Source organism: Urocitellus parryii, chromosome 14 (genome assembly GCF_045843805.1).
Source record: "Urocitellus parryii isolate mUroPar1 chromosome 14, mUroPar1.hap1, whole genome shotgun sequence".
Taxonomy (NCBI): Eukaryota; Metazoa; Chordata; class Mammalia; order Rodentia; family Sciuridae; genus Urocitellus; species Urocitellus parryii.
Window position 1 is genome coordinate 15780819 of NC_135544.1, and position 17469 is coordinate 15798287.

Consider the following 17469-nt stretch of genomic DNA (forward strand, 5'->3'; position numbering starts at 1 on the left):
TTATTGCTTGGCCCAGATGTCTTTTAGAATGCATCATAAATGTTACATAAAATGTCATCCTTGTGTGTGGAAAATATTTAATATGGAAATTTAAGAGGGACATTGGACCCACTTATTAAAATGGAGTAAATAGTAGAAGTGCTTAGTTTCAGATTCAGTTTCATATGGTATTATATTTACCTTCAAAGAAGACCACTTCCTCTAGCCCTTTTTGAAGGTAGTATGCATCATGATCCCAACAGTAAAGACAAAAATTTGGGCTTCACAGGTGCAGTGAGGGCTTCTGGAAGCCTGTTTTATGTCTTGCCATCCTTTGTCCTAGACCTGCGTATTTTCAGTTTTAAGCCATCTTTTCTCAGATTAGCACACTTTGGTGCCATTTACAGATGTTGACCACCATGGAAACTTGCATAGAACCCCCCCATACACACACACTAAGCCCTTTCATACTTTTTAAGTCATAAAATATGTAAGGAAGCCATTCCAATTTGATTTGCATTTTTAGAGGCTGAAAGAAATTTTACAAACCATGATAAAAAATGAAGTATCTTGTAACCTATTTTATGCAAGGAGAAGCTGAGTTGGTTTATTTTATAACCATCCAATGTATCAGAACAGAATTGTCCACTCTGCCTGGAATAAGTACCTATCTACCAAGTTTCTATTCAACCAATGCCTAGGAATCCTTCAAGGCCGACTCAAATGCTTTCTCCAGGAAGCCTTTCCCACTATAAATTCCTGAAACAAAATGATAATGTCATTCATAGTCCTCGTCTTAACCATCCTGTTCTATGCATTCCATATGTGCCTTGAAGCTGTGAAAGGAGTACTGGTACTGGCGTAGTTAGTAGGATATCAAAATCCCAGTTTCAGCTATGTCACAAACTACCTGGGTGGTTTTTTGCCAAGTTTTTACCAAGTTTCATAATCTCCATGGAGTCTATTCAAATTGCAAAAAAAAAAAAATAAATAAATAAAAAAAAATAAACTGATTAGGAAAATGAGGCTAGGAGAGGCCATATAGCATTCAAGTTAAAAGCTAGGAAGTACAGAGTCTTACTCCTAAGTGAGATCTTTCTGATGGTTAAAAAGATTCTTTTGCTATCACATCTTGCTAATTGCAAAACTGGAAGGTTTTTAAAATTAATTGTTCATTTGTTTTAGTTAGTTATACATGACAGTAGAATGCACTTGTATACTTTGATATATCATACATAGATGGGATATAATTTCTCATTTTTCTGAGTATACATATTGTAGAATCATATTGGTCATACAGTCACATATATATGTAAAGAAATAATGTCTGTTTCATTTTACTATCTTTCTTAGCCCCACATCTCCTGCCTTCCCCTCCTCTCACTTCCTTCTACCTAATCTAAGGTAATTCTATTCTTTTTTTTTCTTTTTGCCTTTGGAAGAATGTTTATATGTGCATCATTCTATAATATACTGAGAAGTAGAATTAAAACTAGTAAGTAGAATCCATTTAATATGAGAGGTACTTTGAGTTTTCAGAGGAGGGCATAATGTGCAGCACTTCCCAAATGCATTTGCCTAGAAAGCTGCTGCTCTTTTTGAAACACTGTGTTAGCTTTTTGGAAATGCTGTGTTAAGACACTGTGTTTCTTGATCACTCTGTTCAATAGTTGCAGAAAAATAGAAATCATCACGAGTCATTAATAAAATCTCTGCATCAGCCAGTTTCCTCGATTAACAGATACTTTAAGGAGACTGGCCATGTGTGGTGGTTTAGTTGTGTGAGTCTGGGCACTAGCTGAGAAAGGCCATGTATTGTGGTACCCACAGGAGGAAGACATGTAAGATTGGAAGCCACAGAAAGACTAGGGAAGGACGTGAGGTCAGTTCAGGAATGGTGTGAGTTGACTTGAAGGAGAACAGAACAGATGAGTTCCTAACAAAAAGGGTAGCTTCTTGGGGTTTAGACCATCCTAACTGGCCCCTGAATCCCATCTCAAATCTAATGCTTTAATTTTCTCTTATGAAAGCTTTTTCTTTTGCTGCATAAAAAATACCCCAAATGTAACAGAATAAAACAATACTCATTTAATATCTCAGTGAGTCAGAAGTCCAGGCAGAACCCCATACCGGGGTTCTCTGATCAAGACCTTACAGGATGAAATCAAGGTGTGGACTGGAGTCAGTTCTCCTCTGGAGCTCACAGTTCAAGCTTATTCACATTTTGATGCTATTCAGTTTCTTGTGCCCATAGGATTCAAGTCTCCATTTTTCTGTTTGTTGACTATGGCTCACCCACTACTCCAAGCCAAACATCTCCCCCTATAGGAAGTTCACAGCATGGCTCTTTGCTTTCTTCCTGGCCTGCAAAGAGAAGCCTCCCGACCAGAACTAGCTCTTCCTCCTTTGAAGTCCACCTGATTAGATCGGGCCCACCCAGGAGAATCTCTTAATTAGTTCAAAGTCAATTGATTAGGGATTTTAATTACTTCAGCAGAATCCACTTTGCTTTATGATACGTAATAATATGGAAGTGAGTCAATCAGATATTCTGGTCCTTAAAATTCTGTTATAATTCTAAACTTATCAGCAAATATAGCAGTCTGAAAATTTTCCACTGTGATCTTTTAGATATTATGACTGAATTCTGTGATGCAATGAAACCTCAAGTCCCTCACTGGACAGCTCTAAATTAGAAGCAGGGTGGGCAGATATCAGTCTGAAGCCGCCCAGCCTGTATCACTGCACAGAGCTAGTCTAGATGTCATGTAGCTCCACATCAGCAAAGGGATTTTATTCAGCAATGAGAGCAAAATATTCATCAGAAAATCACACAGCTTTAGGACTGAGGGAAAGACAGACTTTTTACATGATTAACACAAAATCAGTTCCTTGTAGATTTCTTGTCCAGAAGCTCCCCAGCCAGCTTCTTTGGTCAGCCCATTCATCTTTGGTCATGATGACCATCAAAGGATCATTCCTTAAACTGAACCCAAATCCATCATTTAGAAGGTGCTTCCTGCTAATTCTAGATCTACTCCTGAAAGTCTTAAAAAAAAGAAAAAGAAAGAAAAAGAAAAAAGATCTAATTCTGTTGTCACCTGACATCTCTTTGGATGTTGGAGGCGATTGTGACTCCCCTGAGTGGAACGGTCTGCTGTAAATCTCTAGAACACAACTTATTAGGCCACTAGAGAAATTCTTTACTCTTTTAGAAGAGAAGGCAACTTGTCAATGTGTTTTACAGAGTCCCTCACAACAGGCAAGCATTTGTGCATGTGTGTTAACACAGATTTTCAGACATAAATACGTTGTCAGTAATGCTTTCCTTTGACTGATCATGCTTCCCTTCTATTGTTTCTAGAGTGAAAGAGAAACCATCACTTTCTTTGCACAAGAGGACAGCAGTTTCCCTGCACAGACTGGCCCCAAAGCCTTTAAAATTCCCTACTCTATCAGACAGCGGATGTGTGCTACATTTGATACCCCAAATGCCAAAGGCAAGGACTGGCAGATGCTAGCGCAGAAAAACAGCATCAACAGGTATGGTGGCAGCTTCTGAACGATGATTTTCTTAAGAGAACTTTAAAAAAACAGAACTGGTGGAGGTAACCATGATATCTTTATAGACTTTTCAGGCCTTATTTCGTATGTGGTCCCTCTAAGGTGACACTGTGTACAGCATTTCCTACCACCCCCCTCTGCCTTTGAGGACACACCTTTGAGGACACTGTGGAAAAGTCCTACGTTGGTTCTGGTCCCATCCAGGCTTGCTAACTGGGTCACTAAAGTAGTGGTTCAGACTCTGTCATCTAGATGCCTGTCAGTGGTCAGGACAGAGCTGAAACTGGGGATACCTTACAAAGTAGCAGATTTCTTACACCTCCTCCCCACCATCATGTAACCTTAAGTATCAGCTAACCCCAAATAGGGACATGCTCAGCCTACAAAAATGAGGTCTCAAGACAAAACAAAATAAAAACAACACCAAAAAAAAAATCTTAGAAGTTATCTGAGAAGAAGTCTTAAGTCTGAAGGCAGAGAGCACTAAACATGCCAGAGGGGGCTGGGGTTATGGCTCAGCGGTAGAGCACTCACCTAGCATGTGCAAGGCGCTGGGTTTGATCCTCAACACCACATAAAAATAAATAAATAAAATAAAGGTATTGTGTCCAACTATAACTAAAAACAAACAAACAAACAAATACACACCAGAGGTTATCTACACACCGTGAAATAGTCCGTTGCTAACACTGACACTGTTCATTGCTGCACTAACATCACAGTTGAGTTGATGGAAGGATAGAGAGATTCATAATGGGCTCTATTACTTTAGATGAGAAAAGGCAGGGGCAATGCTATCCGGAGCAGCCCTGATGGACAGGCAGATTTGGGCTCAGCTTGAGGGACGGCTCATAGGGAGGAGGCCTCAACACGTGAAATCTCTCCAACCCACTTCTGAAGACCCCCAAATGAATCAAAAAGACAACCAGATTTGCCAGAATCATTTCGTTTCCCTTTCTTTTTACTTTTTTCCCCCCTTTTGAGAAAAAGCCTTCTTTTCTTACAGTTTGGCTTGCTCAGTTATTTCTTCTTCTTCTTCTTTTTTCCTTTGTCATGTGTTTTCACAGACAGCCTACCTGACTCTTTTCTGAAAGGGAGGGTAGATGTCTGCCAAGAAAGGATAGAGTGCTACTCCCTGACTCAGGAGGGATTCAAAATCCAAACACAAAGGGCCTCATTAGAAAATAGTAGGAGGCACTGCTTCTGGAGAAAACTGAATTTACAGACAGGCAAGCTGGAAAAGAATAGGCATATTCTTGAAAAGACATTTATTGAAAATGAGTGAGTATAAAAAGTTATGAATGTATAAGAAAAAAACAACATGAGGCTGAATATTTCCCAGAAGCTTTGACTAAGGAAGAGATGTCTCATTTATAACCTAAAAACACTGGCACAATGTCAAGTTTCACTTTCTGATCGACATGGACACAGAATGAAGAACTAATCCAAATAATATAATTTAGTTCAAGAGAGCCAAGAAAGAGAACACATGCACTTTGGGCAGAATTATCTGCCCAGGAGGCCTGGTTCTACCACCAATCCCAGTCTTCCTGAATATGTCACTTACTGTTCCTATGTTTGTCTTTCTAGAAATGCAATTTATAGAAGTGGTAGTATTTCAAGTCTCTAATCCAATCTGACTATTAAAGTTTATGGTTTTTAAGTTACCACTTAGAAAAAATAATTACATCAGAGTATCTGTGGGTCCATTAATTTACAGATGCTATCATTAATTTACAGAATGAGCATGTGCATATTCCTGTTTTGTTCCATCATGTTCTGCATTTATAGCATATATAAGACCTGCAGCAAGAGGCTGAGGTTGTGGCTCAAGTGGTACAGTGCTCGCCTAGCAGTGTGAGGCACTGGGTTTGATCTTCAGCACCACATAAAAATAAAATAAAGATATTATATCCACCTAAAACTTAAAAAATATTTTAAAAAGACCTGCAGCATGTGCATCTAAAGTCATCCATCTCTGACTTTGAGCAAGGACCTTGAGTAGGGAAAGTATATTTCAAACTAGGAGATTAAGTTCAATAGCCTTTGTGTCTGGGCACTAATGAGCATCAGGTGGCTGTGTTGGAACCCACTCCCCCTTCCAATGTCTAAGATCATAAAACTTGAGCACATGGCGTGAACTGTTGGTTTGCTGTTTTCTCTTAAAACCCCATCTCAATTTGGGAAAGACTCAATTTCCTTGGCAAGTAATTGAAACACCTGTTATATGAAAATTTTTCAGCACAATACCCAGAATATGTAGATCCCTAGCAAATATTAGTTATTCCTCTTGACACTGTCACAGTGAATACCAGATAATCACAGGAATGTATGTAATCTACTTCTGTTTCTAAACATTACGTAGTTAAGGTATTGAATTTCAGTGACCACAATTTCCTGTGGTCCTCCTTTATTCTCTACCTTTAGTTTTCAAAAAGTAGCCTAACTATACAGTGAAAAAGACTTTAATGAGGGGTCAGCAAACATTCTTTTTCTCTTTTTATTTATTTGTTTTATTAGAGCTTTAAGGCAGCAATTTTTTTTTTCTCTAAAGGACCAGTATAATACTACCTAGTAAATAGGTAGTAAATAGTTGGGGACATATGGGATGTATTGCGAGCACTCAACAACTATTCAGCTCTGCCTCTGTAGCATGAAAAGATTCTGAAATAAGACACATAAACAAATAGGCCTGGCTGTTTCCTAGTGAATGTTCTTTGCAAAAATAGGAAATGGCCTCTATTTGCTGAACAGTCCATAGTAACTGACTCCTGATTTAAAGGGGTCTACCTTCACTTAGCAAAAGGACTATAGGGCTTTGTTGCTTTTATCAGGATAGTACCTGGAGCTAAGTACTCCTGTTCAGCTCTGCACCAAGCCTCTCCAGGGTTGAAGAGCTAGGGGGGTCATGGCAGAGGTAGCCACTAAGGCATTTGGAGAAGCAGAAGAGGAGGACTACTCCAAATCCCTGTGCCATGTTAGCTAATTCCCATTCTCATTTTACAGAAATTCTTAAGTTCCTCTTCCTTTTTCATTTGCTAGAGTAAAGAGATATATTCTCCTTCCTGGAAAGGAATGTATATGACAGAGGGTATTTGCAGAAACAACCCATCACAGTTTCCTATTGTATAATCCTCCATTACTGTTTTTACTTTTTTTGAAAAAAATATTTTTAGTTGTAGATGGGCATAATACCTTTATTTATTTATTTTTATGTGGTGCTGAGGATCGAACCCAGTGCCTCACACGTGCTAGGCAAGTACTCTACCATTAAGCTACAACTCCAGCTCCATGTTTTTACTTTCTTATGTTTGAATATAACTGAGTATGAAACAAATAAATTCAAATCATGGAAATCTAAAACTGTCCATACATCGATATTAATGGGTAGGAAAGCTGTTTTGTTAGTTTTGGATTTCATCTACTCTGTGGTCAAACAGAAGCACATAGTCAACATTTCTGTTCAAAGAATAAACTGTTGATCTTATGATAACACTTTTACCTGGCTTTTCCCCACTCTCAACCTCCCAAAGGGTTAAAGAGCTAACAAAGTTACAGATTCCAAATCATGAAGGAGGAAGAGTTTTCAAAGAGGATGAAGGACAGCATTTGTTTTTATTTTATTGCCAGTGAAAATGTTTTCTTACCCTCTTTTTGGTAACAAAATTGTCACTGGTGATAATCTGTCTTTTTGTCAAACAAATTTTTACTGAGATCTAAATAAGAAAGAAGACACAGGGAGTATAAAGTGGAAGACTTAGCAATGGATGAGAAGATGAAGCCTAACAGTAGTGTGTGCTGTACCTCTGGCAACACAGGTAGCCTTACAACTTGCCGAGCATACCTGACAAGCTACATATGCTGTACAGCCTAGCAAACAATGTCATAGATAACAGTTGCAATTATGGATTCTGTGAGGGAAATTTGACTATGACTCAGTGTGCCTACTTGCTACACTGCAAAGCTGAGATTATACATTTAGTCTGCAAATTCAACTGCAATAACTCTCCACTTCAGAGCGCTTGGCCACATGTGATTGGTGGGGATATTACTGAGGACTTAACCAATTAAACAATACCTGAAACTACCTGCTTCAGTTAGAAGTATTCTCCCCATTTAAACCGTCACAGCACTTTATATTTTTATGATGCTTTTAAAATTTTAAATTACTGTGAAACCTAGATAGATCCAACTACTTTGGGAAAATTCAGTAAATCTTTCTTGAATGAATGATATGAACTCTTTCATAGGATAGTATATTTGACCTTTAAGCCTTGCCTCCTAATGAAGAAAACTGATAGGAATAAGCATCAAGGGATTTCTACATTTATTCTTAATTAAAAGTTGTTTGGCTGATGTGATGGAAGTGTCCTGTCTTTTTCCCTCAGGTATGAAGTTCTTAGAGTTCTACAATTAGATGATTCTTTTGTAAGTCCTCATGATTTCCATATTCCAGAAACCCTGGTGAAAACACATCCGTCTTGACCACATTGCTATGGGAACAGATGCATGAGATCTGGGTGGATGAGTAGAAGGGATGTAGACAAAATAGAAGAAAGGGTTCTAAAATGGAAGAGTAGTAAATAAATTACATCTTGTTAATAGTTTTTTCCCAAGGCCCTCCCTAGTAATATATATATATATATATATTTGGAAATCCACAAGCAATGCCAGGGAAACATATTTCTTACTGGTATTCTGGTTAAAATGGATCAAATGTATTTCAATTGTCAGGATTAATAGATGATGGTGTAAAAATTGTGAGCAAATGAAAGTGCTTGAACCTTGTGGCTGAGGAGCAGTGGTGTAACAACTTGTTTTCCACCAAATCTTTTAACAGGGCCTTTAATGAGAAGCAGAATCTTCTCGCATTGAGGTCATGTCTTCTCATTCCCTCTGTCTACCCTCTTAATTGGATTCAGAGGAACAGTGAAATGACCAGAGGGCAGTGGGAAAGGACAGTGGAGGTCACAAAGCAGCTTATTCAATCTGGCTCTGAATAAGTGGTTGAGAATTCACTGAAGGCTTTTACAGTTACTTCCCTATTATAAACAAAGTTGTGATAAGCATCTTAGCCCATATCTCAGGGTTTTTACGAAAGATTATTCTACTTAAAACCAGTGGAATTTTACATTACATTATATAAATATTTTTAGTTCTTGTAAAAATTGCAAGGTATTCTACATGCGGAATGTACTAATTTAATCTTACCACTTCAAGTGAATGAAAACTTCTATTTCGTTATGCCTTTGTCAACTCTAAATAGATTCAGTATTTTCCATTTTAATAGGCAGTAGTAATATCTCATGTTAATTTTCATTGTGCGTGGGGTTGAGTGACTTTTCAAAGGTTAGTTTTCCATTTGTATTTTTCCCCTCTAAATAATTGATCATTTTTCTTTGGAATATTGATTCCTCATTGATTTCAGGGTGTTCTTTGTATGTTAAGAACTAGTCTTGATAGTTGAGTCAGTACATAGTGGTACTGCATGTTGAGCAGCATCTATTTCTATTAAGTATAAAATATATTCAAATTCTCCTTTCATTTTAATATCAAAACACTTTGTTGTGATGCAAGTATTTTGTAAACATATTTTGTATTCATCCTTGTTTGTGGCATCTTTTGCTCTATTGGATTTTAAAATTTTTTTTTCTTTCTTTTTTTTTTATTGGTCGTTCATAACATTACATAGTTCTTAATACATCATATTACACGGTTTGATTCAAGTGGATTATGAACTCCCGCTTTTTAATTCAATCTTTATGACTTTTGACTTTTATGCCATGTAGGAAATCATCCCACATCCCAATATTACAAAAATATTCACTCATGCTTTCTTATGGTACTTTAGTGGCTTCATTTATTATAATTTAATATTTTGTCTGCCTATGGTTTGTTTTGCTGACACTGGAGTAATGATAGTGAATATACTTGTCCCCCCATCCATGGGTGATATTTTCCAAGACCCCCAGTAGATGCCTGAAATGATAGACAGTACTGAATACTGTATACAAGCACTGTCACTATGGGGACAGTTGGTCTGACAACCAAGACAGCTACTAAGTGACTAACAGGCAGGGAGTGTATACAGAACTAATATGAAGAAAAAAATGTGCTAAGTATGTGAATAATTAATTCAGTGATGCATATAGTTAAGCTTAAAATACCATGTAGATATCTCATGAGCTCCAGACCTGAACAGTAAGTCACTTTGGGGATATATTTACTCAAGAACACTTGAGTTAGATGGTTCATGCTCAGGGCAGACAGAGCCAGATGGCAATAGCTCTCATCACACAACTCAGGAGGGTTCATAATTTAAAACGTAAAATTTTTTTTCCTGGAAGTTTTCATGCAGTGTTTTTGGGCAAGTAACCAAAGCTATGGAAAGTGAAACCTCTGGTAAGGGAGGTGGGAAAAACAATACAGGGTTGAGGTGTAGCTTATTATCCTCATTAAAAATCACCTTGTGGAATCCTTGAAACCAATTGTAATATGGTATAGAAGGAGCTTCATGTTGAATTGAAGCCTGAGATTTATCTGAATTCACTTTTGACTTTGATAATGATTTTCAGTACTTAAAATGGTTCTCTTTTTCTTTCTTTCTTTTTGTTTACATAACACACAAGTTTATGATTTAGCTCTTTCTTCATGATTAGCAAAATTTTGTAGCTTCCTCTTCCTTTTCCTGGTCTAAAAATGATGACTTTTTTCAGAGTTTTTGTTTCTCCATCTTGTGCTTTTTGCATGGTTTTACTTATGCCTCCAGCTTTAGGTATTAATTTATGCCTAAGACGTGAAAAAATATATCCCCAAAGTGGTTTACTCTATGGGTCTGGAGTTCATGAGGTATACATGTTGCATTATTTAACTCTAAAGTTATACCTAACTTTATGCATCACTGAGTTAATTGTTCAGATATTTAGCCAAGTTTTCTCTTGCTCTGTTCAATTTTCTTTCTGTCCCCTTCCCTCATTCCTCCTTCCCTCTTTAATCTGATGATTTCAGGATGCTCTTTGTATATGAGGGACCAAGATGATAATCATTCAGTAAATATCAGTATAGCATCCTAAAGTGCCCATTTTGCCTAGTGTTCACTTTATTACTTGTCTAATTCCAAAATATGGATGCAAGATATTAGTTCCCCACTCCTTAAATTTTATATCAAGGTTAGTCATGAATTTCTGTTCATCCTGGTTCATCCTCATCTTCTTGCCACAGTTCTTTACTGCATATACATCCTAAACCTTCCAGTTCAACTCACCTTAATTTCCCCTCTGAATTATTGTCCTAGTCTGCTACTAGCTTTGCCTGTTCCTCCCTAAATTATTGTCCACAATTCTTTAATTTTTTTAAGCACATTCTTCTCACATGAGGTTTCAAATGTTTTCATGTCAGAAAGGTAAGAACATTATCTCTTCTTATTTCTGGAGGTTTAGTGTGGGGGTCGGGGGGTGGGGGGAGACTCCAAGTCCAGTCTGACGTGCTAAGTTTGAAGTACCTCTGAAGGACACAAAAGTAGATTTTGAGTCAGCATCTTCATAGAAGAGGTAGAAGCTCAGGAGGGTCAGTGAACTAAAGATGTCAGTGTGGGAATGTTCTGTGGTAGACACACAAGTCTGGATGAGATCATGCTGGAAGACATTGTGGGCTGAGCTGTGAAGAAGGGGCTGTCCCAGAGACCTGCAGAAGTAGAACAGTTGATGTTTCAACAGAGGAAAAGGAGCCAGCGAAAGAGAGCAGAAAAAGACCAGAGAGCAGGACAGAGTTATTGGTATTATACAAACAGGACAAGAACCATTTGGAGAATACTCACTTATTATGCCCCAAAGTCAAGTAGGACTTGGCCTCACCAAGGACAACTTGACCTCACCATTTCTGTGAACTGATAGAATGGAATCCCTATTAAAATATGGTGAGAGAGGCCACTATTCAGTGAAGCATTCAAGATCTCTGACAATGAAGGGGGAAAGGAATTTCATGTAGCTTAGTTTTTTAAGACAGCATGATTTTTAACATGTTTGAATATTTAGTTTATTTAATGCTCAGTTATGTTTTTAACTATAAATCGCATAGTTAATAATGTCCACCTCATCAAGCAGTCAAAGATGAGAAAAGGCCTAGAGTATTCTGACACACAGTGGGCCACCCATATAAATAAAATATGGGTCTCTTTCCCTTTCTTCTGTTTCCCTACCACAGTTCCAGGGAGCCTACCATCCTTTTTAAGAGTAAAACCATTTTCTTTGGCCTCCATAGAAGTGAGATTTTATGTCTCTTACTAGTCTTTATTGTGTTCAGTATCTCTTATAGTTGTTTCCTTGGTTGCTGGGCAAATTCTACTATGTATGTATTAGATTATATAGTATTATCTTAGCTAATTAAATAGAAGTGCATTTTCAGTTCAACAATTTGAGAGCGGATCTGTCACCTGCTTTAGAAAACATGTTTAGCATCACCTGGCCCATGTCACACAAGGGGCAGTTAACGAGGCATCAGGTTTTATCTGTACCGGGGAAGGCCAGGGAAACTGGCAGCGAGCATGCCTTTGCGAGATGCCCTGTGTGTCTACACAAAGAACTTTCGTTTGGAGCAAGTAATGACAGTCTTAGTCACACTGTTATCCCTAATCAATATTTTGGAGAGAACACAAAAGGCTCTGTGAGCTCCTGTGTAAAATTTAAGAGGACTCTGAACCACAGATACAGAGAAATTATCCATACAAGACTTTAGAGTCTGAACAGGATTGTTTTGAAGTTGTGTTATTATATCAAGCATGGTTATTTTTCTTTCTTTACAGTGTATATTTTTTTCTTCTTTCATGGTGGCTCTGTGTCTGTGATCTGAAAGGACCTTGTATGGTGTGTACAGTAATCAAAGGGAAGGAAAAAGAATGAGAAGACAGCCGTTTTTTTTTGTTGTTGTTGTTGTTGAGCACCATTAACTCGGAGGCATGTACCTGGAATGCAGATGCACTTTGCTGATTTCGTTTGGATAATGCTGTAAGCTGGTCTCTGATAATTGCCTTCTGTAATTGGAACAAATTTATAATTATGCTAATTTCTTCCTAGCCACCCAATAGATGGAAGCTGAGCTAATCCATATCTGTCCCTGCATTTTCCTGGTAGATCATTACATAATTAGCCTTTCACTGTGGCTGACGGAGACATTCTTATTTCTTATTTGACTTCTCAGATGGTGTGTATATCTCTGTGTAAGTGATACATGTCCATGTTTCGTTATCTAATTGTGCGAAACATAGAAGTCAGCTTTGAAAACTGGCTTTCATATGAATGCTTGGAACCCTTAATGCTTTAATCCTTAGTAAAATGGCTATTTTCTCAGCACTTGAATATATACTGTATGTTAACAAGCAACAACAAAACTGGTAACTGTTAATTAATATCCCCTCACCACCACTTCAAAACCTTATTTACATACCTGAGATGATGGGGCAAATGTTAGTATAGAAACAGATCTGAGTCCCTCTGAGGGGGCTGAGGTCTAGCCCAGTGGTGGAGTGCTCGCCCAGCATGGGCAAAGCCCTGGTTCAATCCCCAGTCCCTCCAAACTACAGAATGCCTCTGAAAGCTCATCATGGAGTCTTACTAGAGTTCCTCCCACCCAGAAATAATGCTCTGAATGAAATGGCAGATTTGGAGCATTCAGGTCATGAAGCCTGGGAAGCATCATCCTAAGGGCTGCTTCATCAGAGATTCAAAAGCAGAATTCTTTCCTCCCTCTCAGATGGGAATGAGCAAAGGTAGAATTAGCTGAAAAGCAAGATCTGTCACAGTTTGGGAAATAGCCAAAAAGCAGATGACAGCCTCTCCTCTGCCTTACACATCGTCTTTTGATTGCGCATCTCTCCCCATTCTCATATTCGTGCTTCATCTGTGTAGTGTTCTCCTCTCCTCTGATCATCATTCTTGGGAACGTTGTACATTACATTCTTCACTCGTGACAACGTTACAGTCTCGGTAAACAGTAGATGAGGATGTTCACTTTCCCAGAGCCCATTTACTTGTCAAAATGAATTTTAAAGAATAGCATGAGGCTGCACCTGACTTTCATAACTGAAGCAGGGAAGTTAAAGGACAACGCTGATCTGAGGAGAGGCACACCGAGTCAGAACGTCACGTTCCACAGTCAGGATTCGGACTTGCACAGAGTTACTCCTGTCTGTCATCTCATTTAGCACCAGGGAGTGTGCGATTCTGGCTGTGATCATCAGGTTTCTGCCACTTGCCTGGTTCTGCTGTGGTGGCTTCACAATTAAGGTGAATTCCTGCTTCCTTTGTGATGCATAATCAGATAAGTGGAGCTAAATTGAAGAAAACTGCAGTGTAGGTGGCTTTAAAATCAATCCATACAGTTTAGAAAGAAAAGCCGATGAAAGGGGAAACTCGATGATGATGTTATAAATAACCTGAAGGAAATATTATCCAGGAGAGAAGGGAGGACAGGTGACATCTACTCTGAAAGTGGCAGAGCAAGTAACAACCTAAACTAACATTAGAAGATAATGTGCTTCATTATGAGCAGAGGAGTGTCACTCCATGTGACAGTTAAGTCCTGGTTAAGATACATGTGACAATGCCAAGTCAAATCATGGGAATGGCTGAGGGGCAGCACTTTGTGTGGTCACTAGGAGGCTTAAGAAAATGACTAATGCCTCCTGATAGAAAAGATATTTGAAGGCTCCTAATTCCCCAACTACTCATATAGTCTTAGGTAAATCATGTCATGCATAAATTGGGAAAAATAGGTTTCTTTTGCCTACTTTGTGGTGAGGATCAGACAAGAAGGTATAGATACTGATGTGTCTACTGGCAAGGCTAAAGATAGTGAAAAGTTATCTCTGCTGTTTCCTTATCTTTTCCTCATGCTCACAAGATGGTTGCCATATCTTCAGAATTGCATTTATATCCGATACCAACAGAAGAACAGAAATATTTGCCCATTTTCTGAAAAGAGCAATGCATCCTTTTAAGTCACCCCCTTGACTTGGATTCAGTTTGTCTTGAAAAATATTTTAAGACTGCAGGCTGTATCTTCACAGCAAAATCTCATGACTATTTGCTTCCCTCATTTCTCCTCATTGCCAGAAAGGCAAAATAAAATACTGCATAACTTTGAGAAGGCTGGCGTGATGTTTTATGAGCACTACATAGACACATGTTACATTTGAGTAGTCTTTTAATGTCAGAATAATTCAGTCACTTTCTGAACTTCCTGTCACGTTAGTATACCCCAACTACAATGTTTGTGTTCAATTGAGAGCTGTCCTCTAATGTGTCATGTGAGACAATACACTTATTGGACAATGTTGCTTTTGTCAGGGAGAATTTTTTCCCATTGTTCCTTAGGAATCATTATAAAAGTCAAAACTATATTTTTAGAATTATCTTCAATGATAATAAACCTCTATATTTCAGTGTAATTCTGCAAAGAGTGTGTGGTCAGAACCCAGACCTGGCAATCAATACTATGACTAAGGATAATGGTTAAAAGGAAGAACAAAATTTAGCTTTGGATCCAAATTCTGTCTCTACTACTTAAAAAAAAATACACACACACATATACACACATATATATGCATTCTAATATATATTATACATATACTATACATATTTTATATATATGTTATTTATATGATAGTATTATATATATAATATATATATTTAAGTACTTTGACCAAAGTGGTGTGTGTGTGTGTGTGTGTGTGTGTGTGTATATATATATATATATATATATATATATATATATATATATATATATATATAAAATCTCTGACTATTTATCTGTAAATTGGGAGTGTTAATAATGGTAGATACTCATTGAGATATTTTAACACTCAAATCAGTTAGCTTGCTAGCAGGGTGCCCACAGGAGCTGGCGGCTTTTTTAAATAAAGCTTTGTTTCCCCCTTGAGCAGCTTGTGTTTTTGTGCCCAGCCAGGTTGCGGCGGTTCGTGTTTCTGTGCCCAGCCGGGTTGTGGCAATGAGGTGCTTTAAAGAATGCCTGGCATGTGGTAAACACTCAAGAAATGCCAGATCTTACTGTTATCAGACTGGGAATTGATCCATTTGATCAAAACTCACAGTGTAACTTAAGGTAAATGATAAATTTTCCTAGGGTGTGGAAGGTCAGAGGATCCCTCTCAGTCCCTGTGGTATCCTGTCTTAACTCAGCTTGGCCCACTCTGCCCCTACCCCTCTATCCCTGAGTGCATCTCAGTTTAGATGCCCAAGAGCCAGAACGATATGTTAACCTGCCCTCTGTTCCTCTAAATAAATCCCATCATACTTGATCTTGGCAACATTGTAACCTCACAAGAGGTTTGAGAGGTAGTGTGAGAAGTGACCATATTGTGGACTGCTGAGGTCTCCTGACCATACCTACGTGGCCTTGTATCTCTACCCTGTCCCAGGAAACAAGGCTGCTTTCCCAAGTCATCCTTGACAGTAGTGTGGGGAAAAAAATTTTTTTCCTCTTATATTTTGAGTGAATAAATGAAATTCCATAAGAAATGCAAATCCACATGTGGCTATTATAATATATTAGTAGTTTCCAGAATGCATTTTAGAATAACTAGACGACAAACATCACTCCACTAGGTCATATCTGTATTTAAAATGATTATATTACAAGTGTCACTCTTTCAGATCACATCTTTGTATGCTTAACTCTCTGACCTAAAGCAAATAATGTATCCCCCTCCCTTGGCCTGCAAGCAAGACTTTTTGTTCATGTTCTGAAGGAGCTTGTCAATAAGTAGGGCAGTAAGAAAAGGACCACAATGTGTATAAGAATTTTGAAGCTTCAAAAGTCATAATGCTAAGATTGCATCTGTAATCCATACAAGCAATTCCATTTGACCTTGAGTCTGACAGATTCCAAGAAATAGGAACTAGAATTGAGGGATAGGAGCACTAAGTATATAACATCAATGCATGGTCCATATAGGCATTTTCTATGGGACCCAAAGGTTGATATTATCTAGAATTCAAAGGTCCAGGGCTTGCAATTCTGCATGGGAGGAGAGCTGGCCTATTAATTGGCTTTCTCTTCCTTCTAAACTGGATGGTTTCATGTTTGCTGTTTTTTTAAATTTTTTTCCATTTAAAAGGCTTAATAATACAACTAACTTTTTCATTCTCTTATGGAATATTAAGAATTAGAACAGGAACATGAGACATGAGAATTCTTTGTTGTGGGGGTGGGGGTACTGGGGACTTAACCCATGGCCACTCTACAGCTGAAATACATCCCTAGCCCTTTTAGTTTTTTTATTTTGAGATAGCGTCTTGCCAAGTTGCTGAGACTGGCTACAAACTTGGGATCCTCCTGTTTTAGCCTCTAGGGTTGCTGGGATTACAGGTATGTGCCACCGTATGAGAACATGAGAACTCTGGCATGCTATCATGGCAGTAAACATTTAGGTGTAGTGTTTATGTACATACATTGGTAGATGTGATTGATCAAAGGTCAGAAAGAGTGAAGCATAGTTACCATACATGCTAACTACCCATAGGTAATCCTGGTCTCAAGTAAGATGATCTCTCTCAAAGCACCTATCTCTGTGTTCCTTCCAAAGGAGTCTCCTCCCCATCTCATGACATGGTGCTGCCTGTTGCTGAGGAAAACCTCTAGCTCATCAATTACATACCTTCTGTGCCCAGATAAGCAGAATGACTGATCAGGAACCTGCTATCTGGCTTGAAATCTAATTGTCTTTGATAGTCTGTTTCCAGATTTGTTTATAAACTGGAAAAATCAACAAATTGCAGACCATCTGTACATAACACTATGCTAATGATGCAGGCATCCTGAAAATGCATAAACTCATTACCTCAAAGTAACTAGTTTCTTCACATATACCTAACTGTGATTATCCGTCCGAGCCCAGCATAGGGAATCTTG

The 17469-nt window shown here is 38.2% G+C and overlaps 1 pseudogene; it reads left to right on the top strand.

The window, feature by feature from the left end:
• LOC144250234 (netrin receptor UNC5D-like) overlaps positions 1 to 11432 on the top strand; it is a 244647-nt pseudogene extending 233215 nt beyond the window's left edge.
• Positions 11433 to 17469: the final 6037 nt, after the last annotated feature.